The sequence below is a fragment of the Dromaius novaehollandiae genome, chromosome 4 (genome assembly GCF_036370855.1).
Source record: "Dromaius novaehollandiae isolate bDroNov1 chromosome 4, bDroNov1.hap1, whole genome shotgun sequence".
NCBI classification, from domain to species: domain Eukaryota; kingdom Metazoa; phylum Chordata; class Aves; order Casuariiformes; family Dromaiidae; genus Dromaius; species Dromaius novaehollandiae.
In genome coordinates, this window is record NC_088101.1 from 67,814,936 (window position 1) to 67,827,359 (window position 12,424).

The 12,424-nt window shown below is 38.7% G+C and overlaps 1 protein-coding gene across 2 annotated transcripts in view; it reads right to left on the bottom strand.

The window, feature by feature from the left end:
- Positions 1 to 12,424, bottom strand: part of RBPJ (recombination signal binding protein for immunoglobulin kappa J region) — a 62,823-nt gene that overhangs the window by 33,440 nt on the left and 16,959 nt on the right. Inside the window, exon 2 of one of the 2 annotated variants that reach the window (XM_064511337.1) lies at positions 6,365 to 6,422. The exons of the other annotated variant lie outside the window; for it this stretch is intronic. The gene's annotated coding sequence lies outside the window, so the exon portion shown is untranslated. The remainder of the gene's footprint in view (positions 1 to 6,364; positions 6,423 to 12,424) is intronic. 2 annotated transcript variants of the gene reach the window in all.

Sequence of the window (12,424 nt, forward strand, 5' to 3'; positions counted from 1 at the left end):
TATACCTGACCGCCCCTCAAGTAACATTAACCTTATAAATACACTGAGCAGCTTTGCTAAAACTTTCAATCTTCATGGGTTATTAAAAAAAAAAAAAAAACACAAGATATAGGATAAGGTCCCAGTATTTTCAGAAAATGTCACATTTCCAGGTCTTTTTTTAAATTCTGAGATCAGGAACACTACATACTATGCTGACTTTTGTACTGCTGCAGGAGCATGAATTTCCACTATTCTTTTGCAGCATCTACACAGGAGCACAAACACAAATCAAATCTATCAGTTATTATACGCCACTAACAAAAGTACTTAACTTTTTTCTGTTATACAATATTGCTTTCTGCTGCTAAACTTAACAGTTTGGGCTGAAACTTTCTTTGACAGTGTTACACCTCAAGCCAGCTTTGAAAGGAAAAATTTCAGTCAAGATAGTTTTGCCATTTGCAAGAACAAAACTATATATATATATAAAAATAGAGAGAGAGAGAGAGAGACACTCTCTCTCTCTCTCTCTCTCTCACACCATACCATTCCTCAGCTTCCACCGAAAACCTGGAATCACTCCAAACTGCTCCAGCATCCTCACGCCTTGAGAATGAACTTCACATTTTTCAAGTATTGGCCTTGAGCCAAGAACACCTCTTTTGCAATCCCTGAGAAAGTCCATTCACCTTTTTTTACCCAGCTCAGAAGCCTTAAAAATATTTCCAAAACATTCAAATAACAGTGAACTTCAGCAATTTGCCTTAATAATTCTATCTTCACTTGGCCTATAGCCTGACATAATTTTTGGCCTATAATAAGAATAGCATGCCTCTTGCTGTAAATAATGCTCTCCAGAGAAACAAAAAGCAAAATCAAGCCATTGAATTTGAATACGGACGGAATAACAGCTGAGAGGAATGAGAATATGTGGGCGATGCCGACACGTGGGAAGGCAGAGAACTGGGAATGGGAAGACATATTTGAGTGGCAAACTTGGACTTGCTAGGTAAGAAGAATGGGCCTCAGAAGAACAGTATGGGAGATGATGCAACAAAAAAAGTCTGTGGCAAAGCAAAACATTCACTTTTAATGCTGGAATATAGAAAGACTAACTAGTCTTATTCTGAAGAATACAAAAACACAGCAGAAATCATGTGCTGAGATCTTAATAATCTCCTCTTTTTTCCTTTTTGTCTTACACAAGTGTGAAGCGCTCTCAATGGGAAAACTACAGGAAAAAAACATGCTTTCTACACGGGAAGCAAGCGCCAGATTTTCAAAAGGCACAGACTGCCTGCTCCATTGGTAAAGTCTTGCCCACAAATATCAAAATGTCAAATCATTTCAAACAGGACCTCCAAAACGGTCAGTGCTTTTGACTGACTTAGCAAGGGGCTAACATTTTTCCATATCACAGAAGTTACTGAATAGCAAAATCAATTGCTTATTTATTCAAATCTCAAAGAAAATAAACCAGTTATAACATGGTAAGTATCGGAGTCTTTGTTGCAGAACATTTTAGAGGAACTTTTTCATAAGCTACAGAAGACAGCTCCAATATCCCAGCATGGACTGTGGAAACAGACCCTAGAGAAGTGCTCAGGAGGAAGCTTTCCTGGAGGAAGTTATCCCATAACTGCTTAATGCACCAGTTCCAGCTCCCTCTCCTGAAGCACAAACCTCCAGCAATAAGGTACCTCTCCTAGACTGGTGAGTGCCATGTAGAACCCAACAGCTGATTAAGTGGCAAGTCCCACTCCCGTTAAACAAGGCTGTCAAATTAAAGGGTTTTGAAACGTGCAGTGTACTTAGAAGAAAAAGCTTATGGGAAGCATAGGCTTATTATAGGATAGATGGCATGATTAAGAATACTAAATTAAATACAGGATAGAGTGACTAGAAGTTTTACTTCCTCGTTGGTCTGGGGGAAATAATACAGAAGCAGAAATCTAATGGAAAGAACTTCAGATTTGTATAACATCTCTGGAGAAGTTTTACAATACGCTATGCACTTCATTGAGAAAGAACTTCAGAAATGCCAACCGCTGCTCTCCAACTATACGAAGTGACGAGGAAGTTTGACAAGAGGTTAAAAATACAGGAAGATCTGCTTTTCTAATTTCTACCAAATAGGTGGCACACTGAAAGCCATCAAAATGCAGGCTGTGGATGAAGAAATACTGCTGTTTCAGCTACCGTAGGTAAACTTTGCTTAGAACTATAGCACACAAGAAAAGTTCTGTGCTTTGCTTAATCTCAGTTCTGAAACCACTGTCAATCGGTAGGTGCAATGCCCTCCTAGATCCCCAGCATAGCCACGAAATTTGTGGGAGCACATGAAAAGAGGTGAAAAGGCTGGAGTTGGACAATGAGACAAATGCCTTTTAAAGAAATAAATTAAAATATGACAAATTATTTACATGCAGTTTTTGATCATTTTTACTCAACTTTAAATCAACAACTGTTATTGCATAAACTGTTATTTGGAAAGGCAGAGAGTCTTCCAAATGTGTGTTGGGCCTTTCACACAAAAAGACGCCAGTCATAACCAGGCCTACTACTTCCACCAAAATAAACAAAAATACTTTTTGAAGAATTCATTTCAAGTTACTAGGTGGCCAGTTACCATAACCTACTGCTAGCTGTGTACTAAGCTCACCACTAACATTCACCTCGCAAAGCTGCTTATAAATTTACTTCATTTACTGAGGTTATTGAAGAACAGGGAAAGTGAAATACCAGGTTTTCTAGTCAGCTTGTGTAGAGGAATAATATAAAATTACTCATTTCAGCAGTGAACTGAAATACCACTTGAAGAAAAGCAGAGGGAAAGAGATTTCAAATACCACACTGGGAATCTATTTTCTGTGTCTTTTTTAATCCTCTTTATCCTCTGTCCGCTTCCAGCTTCAATGTACGTATTACAGGCAAATTACTGAGGTACTGAAGCAGTACTGAAGAGAGTTCATACTCATAGATTTTAAACACATTTAAAATTATCAAAGCCAATATATACAATAGTGTGCACGCACAGGCCATATGAAACAGATCCCAGGAGTTATCCCTAAATCCTCTATTCTTTAAAAGCATATCATACAGGTTAAACAGTATATTACAATTTACGTAATGGTAAGGCTCAGTGCTGTGTTGTTTTTGCAGATATCTACATTTAGAACAACAAAAGTTACGTCTACAGTAAAACAAAAGCAGCAGATACAGGTTTTACAACACAGAGATTTTCTCTTAATGCAAATATATTTTCCTGCACATAGATTTCTGTGAGGAAAAGATGCAAATACTGACAGGATTTCTGTGCACTTCTCTTACACAACCATACTCGCTCACAAACATTTTAGAAAACAACTCCCAAGAGAAAAAATCATCCATCACTAGGAAACATTATTCCATCTGGTGGTTTCACATACACAGAGAGAATTCCTATGCATTAGAAAAATTGCCATTTATGATCCTGCATGACCTGGCATATAAAAAAGACCACAAAATATCATCCAGCAGTTTCTGCTATGATTGGTCTATGAAACACACAATAAATGTAGCTGCTGATTCACGTCACTTTTAATATTTGGTCACTGTTGGGGATAACTGAAGCATCTGATTTCTTCACTTTATCCTACGCTGATTTCCTTTATTTTTTAATGAAGCTGAAAATAGAGTATTGTTGATCTGCCAATGGCAAAAATGCGTAACTCAAAGTGATGTTCTGCAGGTTTAACACATGCAATTAAAAAATACCCAAAGGACATTTTGAAGAGATTAATGCAAAAGACAGGTACAATTGGATACTTGAAGTCAGTGAAGATGCAAATAAACACAACTAGTTAATATTATTCATGCCTCCATGCACAGATGAAACACTTCATACTTACCTTTTCCATGGATGAGGGTATTGAATAAACAGACAATACCAAAAGCTAAAGCATAAAGACTTTCAGAAGGAAAATTTCATCTTCTCCAAGACAAATATGGGTTCAAAATCCACAGGTCAGATAATTAAGGGAAACACAGAAAGCTGTATTAGTAGGAACATCCAGTGCTAAAAAAAACCACACACTAGAAACACAAACTAACAAGAAAGAACCAAAATAAACAAAATTATATTGTCAGAAGAAAGGCTAGATGATGGAAAAAGTCTTCCCTCAGCCACTGCTATAATGTGAAACAGTCTTAACTCTCCATAAAGTTTTGGATAGATTCGTTTTCTCAGGCTAACCCCCTACTCCCCTATATATATTTTTCCACCTTTGCCCTCCATTGATCTTTGCTGTTTGTCAGAACTTAAAGCCATGCAGCCTAATATGACCCAACCTGTACTGTGAATCTTCCTAAACACTGTCGCTTTATCTGGGTAATGTCTGAGAAAAAGAAGTTTATAAATTCTTAGACTACTCATATCCTAAACATTTTAGGGTCTTCTGCTATTTCCTTTCACTTAGCAAAACCACAGAAGTTGTCTCTGCTATTTCCTCAATAAAAATACTGATATAGCAATTATTCAGTTCTATGGGAGATGCAAAGACACTGAAGATGCAGATCCACTACTTCACAGTAGTACCTGTATCCTAAGTGTTCTCCTTTGTTATAAAATCTACTTAGATTTATGTACATGTATATGTATACATATATAACTAAAACCACAAAAAAATAATGCATTTCAGAGTTTTCCATAACCATCATACATCTGAGGCATGGAAATTACTGAACAAATGACAACTATTCTTGCTCCCTGCAGGTGCAGCTGTGTTCATAAGCACAATCCTTTAGAGCTGATGAAGATGGCAAAATGACACTTTCCAGAATCACCCATCAAGCCCCAGGCTGGTTCATCATTCACTGGGAACACACGCACTAACGGAATCACATGTAGTCATCAACTCACTCGCACTTTTGCCTGCTAGCAGCACTTAGGCCCTGATCCAGAGTGTCTACGGGTTAGTGGTCATAATAAACGTTGTTATAAAGACTTTGTTCTCAAGAGCTTAGCGTTTAATTAGATAATGCAAGCAATGCTGAAGGCATACTCAAAAGTTAACCTATTTGAAACAAACTATAATTTCCACATCTACACACAATGTACACATACCCTCAGCCACCCTACTTTGAAATCCTACCGACCCAACGTGCCCTCCTTCCTATCCATCTTACAAAAGGAGATAAAATTAACTGAAACCTCACCGAGGCAGAGGCACAACGGCAGCATTTCTCCTACCCCCAAAGCACTTTTCTCCCCTGTGCAGGGTGAATGAGGGTGGTCCAACTGCACTGTGGCCTTTTGGAAGTAGAGGGCACAGCAGCAGCTGAAGTCACAAAATCAGAGTTTTTGATCAATACACAAAACATTCCCTCACTTCAAGGAGGGAAAAAAAAAAAAAAAGAAAAAAAGAGAGAGAGAGAGAGAGAGAGAGAAAGGTACTTAAAACCCACCTGCTCCAGGGTGAATGCCACTGACCATGCACTATCACATCTTTGTATTGCATGATCCTGTACTGCTCCGGCCTATACTTACAGTCCAGTACTGGAAGTCCTCCAGAATAGGGAACATGTTACTTGTTTGAAACAAGTCTTCTACTGTACAGTACTATATACACTTTTGGCACTATATCAAATAATACTGACATAAATACAATAGAAAAAGCTCTGGTTCATTTAGTCACACCCTCTCACTGGAAGTCACTGGTTCGATTAGAAACTCCCTCTCCCTTTTCTGACCCTCTTTCATCCTCCCACATTGCTTTCATTATTGTCCTCTCTCCTTTCCAATCCCCAGAAAAACAAAATCACAGAACCACAACTGCAATTTAAATACAATTTGCACTGTATCAGTAGATATGCTCTCTTTTAAACATCCTAAATGAGTAAATGGATTCGCTTGTTTATAATAGTCAACCTACATTTGGAAAATCACAGTAAATCACTATACTTTTACATGATTCCAAAAATCAAAGGTCCAGTCCAAAATGAAGTGTAAAGCATTTTAATCCAAATAGAATTTATACAACTCTGCCACACTAAGTCAGTCAAGAAAGTCAGTAATGACAGTTTACTTAAGAACAAGAAAGTGCCTGAATGAATATCTGAAGGTATATTTTCCCTGCTTTTAATTTTTGCTGTAGGTATGCTGCAAGAAGAATAGCCCAAAGATCTCAAGAATACTAAAGAACTTCGAAATTTTTGACTTAAAGCACACTATTGAAAAGGTAGAATGGTGTGGAGTTTGAGAAACATTACCAAAGAATTACTCCATTTATTAAGATCTCTTTAAATTTTGACTGAATCCCTAATAATGTTGGCGCAAATGTTCAGTGGAAACTACAGGGGTTTTTTTTTGTTTGTTTGTTTGTTTGTTTTTTTACACACTTACCTTAGCAACTGAAAGAGATATCAGCTTGAAAATCAGCATGCCAACAGAATCTCAGTCCCTAAAACACAATATAATTTGGCTCAGCTATTGTAACTGCATAGGGAATGTGCAATGTAAGGCTCATTAGTTTTATCTTCCATCCACTAGTTTGTCATCCATCCACTCAAAACAAAAGAAAAAAGGGAATGTTAGGAAAGGTAAAAATTAATGCACATAGTTCACAAAATTAGGCACTATATAATGGTAAACTGCTAATACATAAAAACAGTCTGAAGCACAGTTATAAAATGTAAGGTTCCACACTTACAGCTTTCAGTGACAACTACTTTGCTCAGCATACAGTTATTAGAATTTTTCTTTTACATCTAGTCCTGCAGATTTCCTCTTGGATCTCAAAGCACCGTATTTCTAACTTGGACATCACATGTGAATGGATATGAAAGTGAATTTGATTATTTATTCTCAAGAAAGTGATTCTATGTCCCTACTACTGAACTGTAACTGAAGTGCCAATCTGCCTTTAGAAAACAAACAGCCTCCTTGTCTTTTAAGGAATTAAATTTCTAAATACAGTAATAGCACAGATAGTGAGTTATAAAGCAATGCTTTTTACAGTTTATCTGCCTATAATTGTCAGTAAGATTTATTCTGACCCAGGAAATTCTTAGACACATGAGGAGCCATAGTTAATAAACCCATTAATTCTTGCCTCTGTTGCCTAATTACTTGACAAAAGTCACAAATTAGACACGAGAAAAGACATGTTAGGCCACTTTCCTGCCAATATAGGAACCTCCTCTATACTCTAGTATCAGAGGTTTTGCTCAGCCTTGTTTTCAATGTTCAAATCTCTGCAATGTTCAAAGAACGGTTTCCTTTCTTCAAATATACCTTCTGGAATAAACACCTTAACTGGAAGATAAACATTAATCTTCTATACAGAAGGCAACTTACAAAAAAAAAAAAACCCGCAAAATCTTAAGGTTCAGGGATTTCTTAGAATTGCCAGTGTTCACTGGAATGCCAAAAATACATAATAGAAGCAGAAATTGTGAATGACTTCGCAAGGAAGTGGTAAAGAACTGTACAGAACTTGCAGAGGAAGAAGAATCTCAAAAAGCTAGCTGAATCTCACTAACCATACAGGCAAATATCCATTTCTTTTCAACACCTCTTAAGGAGCGTCACAAGTTCTCCACAGGGATAGTAACAGGTCAGTTAGAAATTTCTAACCACTGTTCAATTAAGGTAATAGGTAATCACTCTTCTGTGCACTTTTCCTTACCCTACATCCACACAAACAAGGGAGTTCCATTACTACAGCAACCACTTCCTATCAATGTAAGAACAAGGCGAACTTACTAATCCAAGCTGTCTCAAAAGCTGTCACTTAATGGCAGTCCCAGTCCTATCCCCTCAACTGCCTTCCACTGCACCAGCTCCAGAGCTTCTTAGGGAACCAGTTCAGCCCATGAACCTGTCAAAACACTAACACACTGGGAAGCAGAGGAGAGAGGAGAGGAGAAGGGAAAAAATGTTTTTGGTTGCAGAAAGCTGTTAATTTACCTCAGCAAACTCACCTTTACCAGAAGTCAAAAGACGTTACATAGAAGAGGAGGCTAAGTTTGTTTTCCCTTAGATTCTAGCAAGCCTGTAAACTCTCACAGGAGACAGTTTAGCAAATAAAGCACAGAAGAACATTACCTATAAAGTTAAAAAAGGGCACACCATAAAATTTTATTTTACAGTGACTTGAATCAGTTGTTAAAAATCAGGGAAGAAAATTAATCTTTATGTTCTAGGACAAGTGACTTCTTTGTTTTTTACATTAAGCATAACTACGAGAGTGTACTATCAGAATAACATCATTAGTCAAAGTTTAGGTTAGAACAGTTATTAGACTACTTATCAGAATAAGTATCAGGCTGCTGTCACCCCAACTGCAGACAGACAACTTAATGCAAAACAACAGCGAAGTATTCTAACATCTGTAAGGTTTAAGCAAACCAACTCTGACAAGTCTAGCTGTGACAGTTTAAGATACCATGGTCTCACATGTCTTTCCCACCTATCCTGCTAGGTCAGGATAAGCAAACATACCTGTATCCCAGCCACTTCAGTTCACAGTTAGGCTGTGGTTTCACAAACAGCTGAGCTGAACTAATGATTTGTCACCACCAAGAAACAGAGGCCTTAACCGCCAGCATGCTCCTGGCTACCCTGTCCTGCCCTCATACCAAGCTCCTGCACTTTTCAGACCCTCCCACAAATTGATTCAAATCAATAACTCAGGGGAAAAAAAAATTCTTTTGGGGGAGCAGGCAGAGTGAATTTCATTGACACAATCAGTACTCCAATGAGTGTCAGTGCCACTGCAATGCAGACAACAGGAACACCCAGAGGAGAGTACGATCTCCCATTTTGGCAGCAGCGTACTATCAGAAAGGTGGGCTTCTTATGCCTTCTTCATCTACTGTCTTCTTTGCCTCAGTCTTCACTGAGGAGACTGGCCTACAGGAATCCCAAGCCCCGGTGCACAGAGGGAAAGTCTGGAGCAAGAGAGACATCCTTGGTGAAAGAGGATCAGGTTAGTGAACACTTAAACAAACTGGACATACACCACAAGTCCATGGACCCTGATGGGATGCGCCCAAGTGCTGAGGGAGGTGACCAACATCATTGCAAAGCCACTCTCAACTGTCTTTGAATCATGGTGGTTGGGAGAGATTCCAGAGTACTGGAAGACAGCAAACGTCACCCCTATCTTCAGAAAGGACCCAGGGAACTACAGCCCAGTCAGCCTCACCTCAATCCCCGGGAAGGCAATGGAGCAACTACTTCTGGATAGTATTTCCAGACACATGAAGGGCAGGAAGGTGACTGGGAGTAGTCGGCATGGATTTACAAAGGGGAAATCATGTTTTACCAACCTGATAGCGTTCTATAACAAGATGGCTGGCTGGGTGGATGAGGAGAGAGCAGTGGATGTTGTTTACCTTGACTTTAGTAATGGCTTTGACATAGCCTCCCATAACACTCGATACACAAGTTGAAATAGTACAGGCTAGATAAGTGGTCAGTGAGTGGACTGAAAAATTCACTGAACTGCTGGACTCGGAGGGTTGTGATCAGAAGCACAAAGTCCAGCTGAGGCCTGTCAGTAGCGGTGCCACCCAGGGGTCAACACTGGGGACAATACTGTTTAACATCTTCATTAATAACCTGGACAACAGGACCGAATGCACCCTCAGTAAGTTCACAGATGATATAAAACCAGGAGGAATGGCTAGTACAACAAAGCGTTGCGCTGCTATTCAGAGGGACCGTGACAGGCTGAAGAAATAAGCATAGAGGAACCTCATGAAGCTCAACAAAGGGAAGTACAAAGTCCAGGCACCAGTACAGGCTGGGGGCAGATGAGCTGGGGAGCAGCTTTGCAGAGAAGGACCTAGGGGTCCTGGTGGACAAGTTGAACATGAGCCAGTGATGTGCCCTCATGGCAAAGAAGGCCAACAGCCTCCGGGGCTGCATTAGGAAGAGTATAACCAGCAGTTCAAGGGAGGTGATCCTTCCCCTCTACTCAGCCCTGGTGAGGCCACATCTGGAGCACTGGGTCCAACTCTGGGCTCCTCAGTACAAGAGAGACATCAAGCTGCTGCAGCAAGCCCAGCAAAGAGCCCTAAAGATGATTAAGGGACTGGAGCATCTCTCATCTGAGGAGAGGCTGTAAGAGCTGGGACTGTTTAGCCTGAAAAAGAGAAGGTGTGTGTGTGTGGGGAAATCTTATCAATGTTTATAGACACCTGATGGGAAGGTGTCAAGAGGACGGGGCCAGACTCTTCTCAGTGGTACCCAGTGACAGGACAAGAGGACATAAATTGAAACACAGGAAATTCCATATGAACATTAAAAACCACTTCCTTCACTGTGAGGGTGGCTGAACACTAGAACACTTTGCCCAGAGAGGTTGTGGAGTCTCTATCCTCTGAGATATTCAAAACCCAACTGGACACTGTCCTGGGCAACCTGTTCTAGCTGATCCTTCTTGAACTGGAGGTTTGGACCAGATAATCTCCAGACGTCCCTTCCAACCACAACTATTCTGTGGTGCTCTATAGATTCACTTTAGACATGTTTTTACTGTATTTTAAATTACTTAATAAAAAACAGAATTTGTACATTCCCTCTGCTGATCTTATTTCAGGAGCTGTAAGCTCTGACAGAAATAGAATATACAGTGCAGAGGGTTCTTAACAGCTTAGACCACCAAAGCGAAAGTTTTAAGAGCCATACATAGAAATCTTTACAGCAATATTTTTACACTTCTAAACACCACCTTCAGGAAATGGAGACTATTTCGTATCATCCCCTTTCCTCCAGCAACTCAATCAGTTGAGTCAGCTTTTTATATTTTAGAACCTTTCTTTTTGAAACACGGTACTACTACAGAGTCTCTAACCTTGCCTTTCATTGCCTTTCTTCCTCCAACTTCCATAGTGCAGTAATCCTTCAAAATGCAAAATAGAAGCAACTCCTGTTACTTATTAAAAGAAAGTTATTAGAATAATAGAAGCTTACATCTATGCAAGTGTTTCACCCACTGATTCTACATTTGTAAAGCAGCAATTCATAAACGACATCAGTATTTAATTAGCAGAGAATAAGTATCAACTCATTATAAGTGGGTTTTCATTCACAGAATATTTTCCAAATTCTCAAATAAAATTTGTTTCTTCAGCAGACAAAAAGTGATGGAACAAACCCTATGAATACATATACTTTCAAACAAAGCTGTATTTGGCAACAACCTGTTTTACAAAATTGCAGGCTTTCCTAGATTTCGGGGGGGGGGGGGGGGAGAGGATTATTGCATCACCCAGGAATTATGTGGCTACACTAACATTAACTGTGTGCAGTTGCAAAATGACCTGTCACTATCCTAGAATTAATCAATCTCAAGTATACTATGTCATAATCAAGCTTATGAATACATCATCCCATGAATACATCATTCCATGGATATAAAAACAGCAGCAATAAACACATATCCCAGAAAACATGGAGAATGAGAAGGCTCTTTTTCACATTCTAGGACAGCTAAACAATTTGGAGGCCATTTTTCGTCATCAACCTCTTTCACTGTAGTTGTGCTAACAGCTTCCTGCTGAGGAGCATTTTGTATAAGCAGAGTATTCTTAAAACTTGAAGATCACATAACTAGACAGTAAAAAGGTAATACTCCCTCTACAGCACAGAAAGCTGCGTTTTAATGAAAAAAATGTAAAAGATATGACAGTTGGGATTTTTTTTTGTTAAACTGATTCATAGGTAAGGTCATTACTTTATATTTCAACTGCATCCCTGCAATGATTCAGAGCGTGCCCTCATAGGAAAGACATAGAAACTAAAATTCCTATTTAACAAACACAACTAATTTACTAGATTTTGTGAAAGGAAAAAGGGGATACATATAACAACAAACTTATGTTTAAATAATCTAAGTTAGAAGTTTATTTCATTTACTGCTATTTTTAATTGTAAAACTTTATTTTTTAAAAATGCAAATTGCCAGAGAAATATAAGTCCTACAAAGTCTATCATCAAATATGCAACGTTTTTAATAACTGTTACAGTGGGTCAACACTCTCTAAACGAGATAATTAAATTGACACTCCAAAATACATTTTTACTCTACATCATAGTGTATTTATAATAACCCTAAAAAAAGTTTAGATTTAGTGTCTGAGATGTCAGCAGGCAAACATCCTTTCTTCTGATACTATAGTATTAGAGTTCTTTTATGCAGTCATGTATGTTCCTCTCGTGCCAAAGTAGTTTTTATCGGGAAGTTTTCAGAAGAAAAAGATTCTGCAGAGCACAAATGCAAAGCAGTTATTATTGTCCATTTTTTTAAATGGAAATTGTGTGAATCATACTTAATTCAAGTTAATTCGAAGGCTTGCTTTTCAGGTTTGTCAAGTTTAAACTCCACACAGATGCAAATTACAGTTAAAACTTCTCCCTGCATCTTAATAAGGTACACTATAAACTATGAAGCCA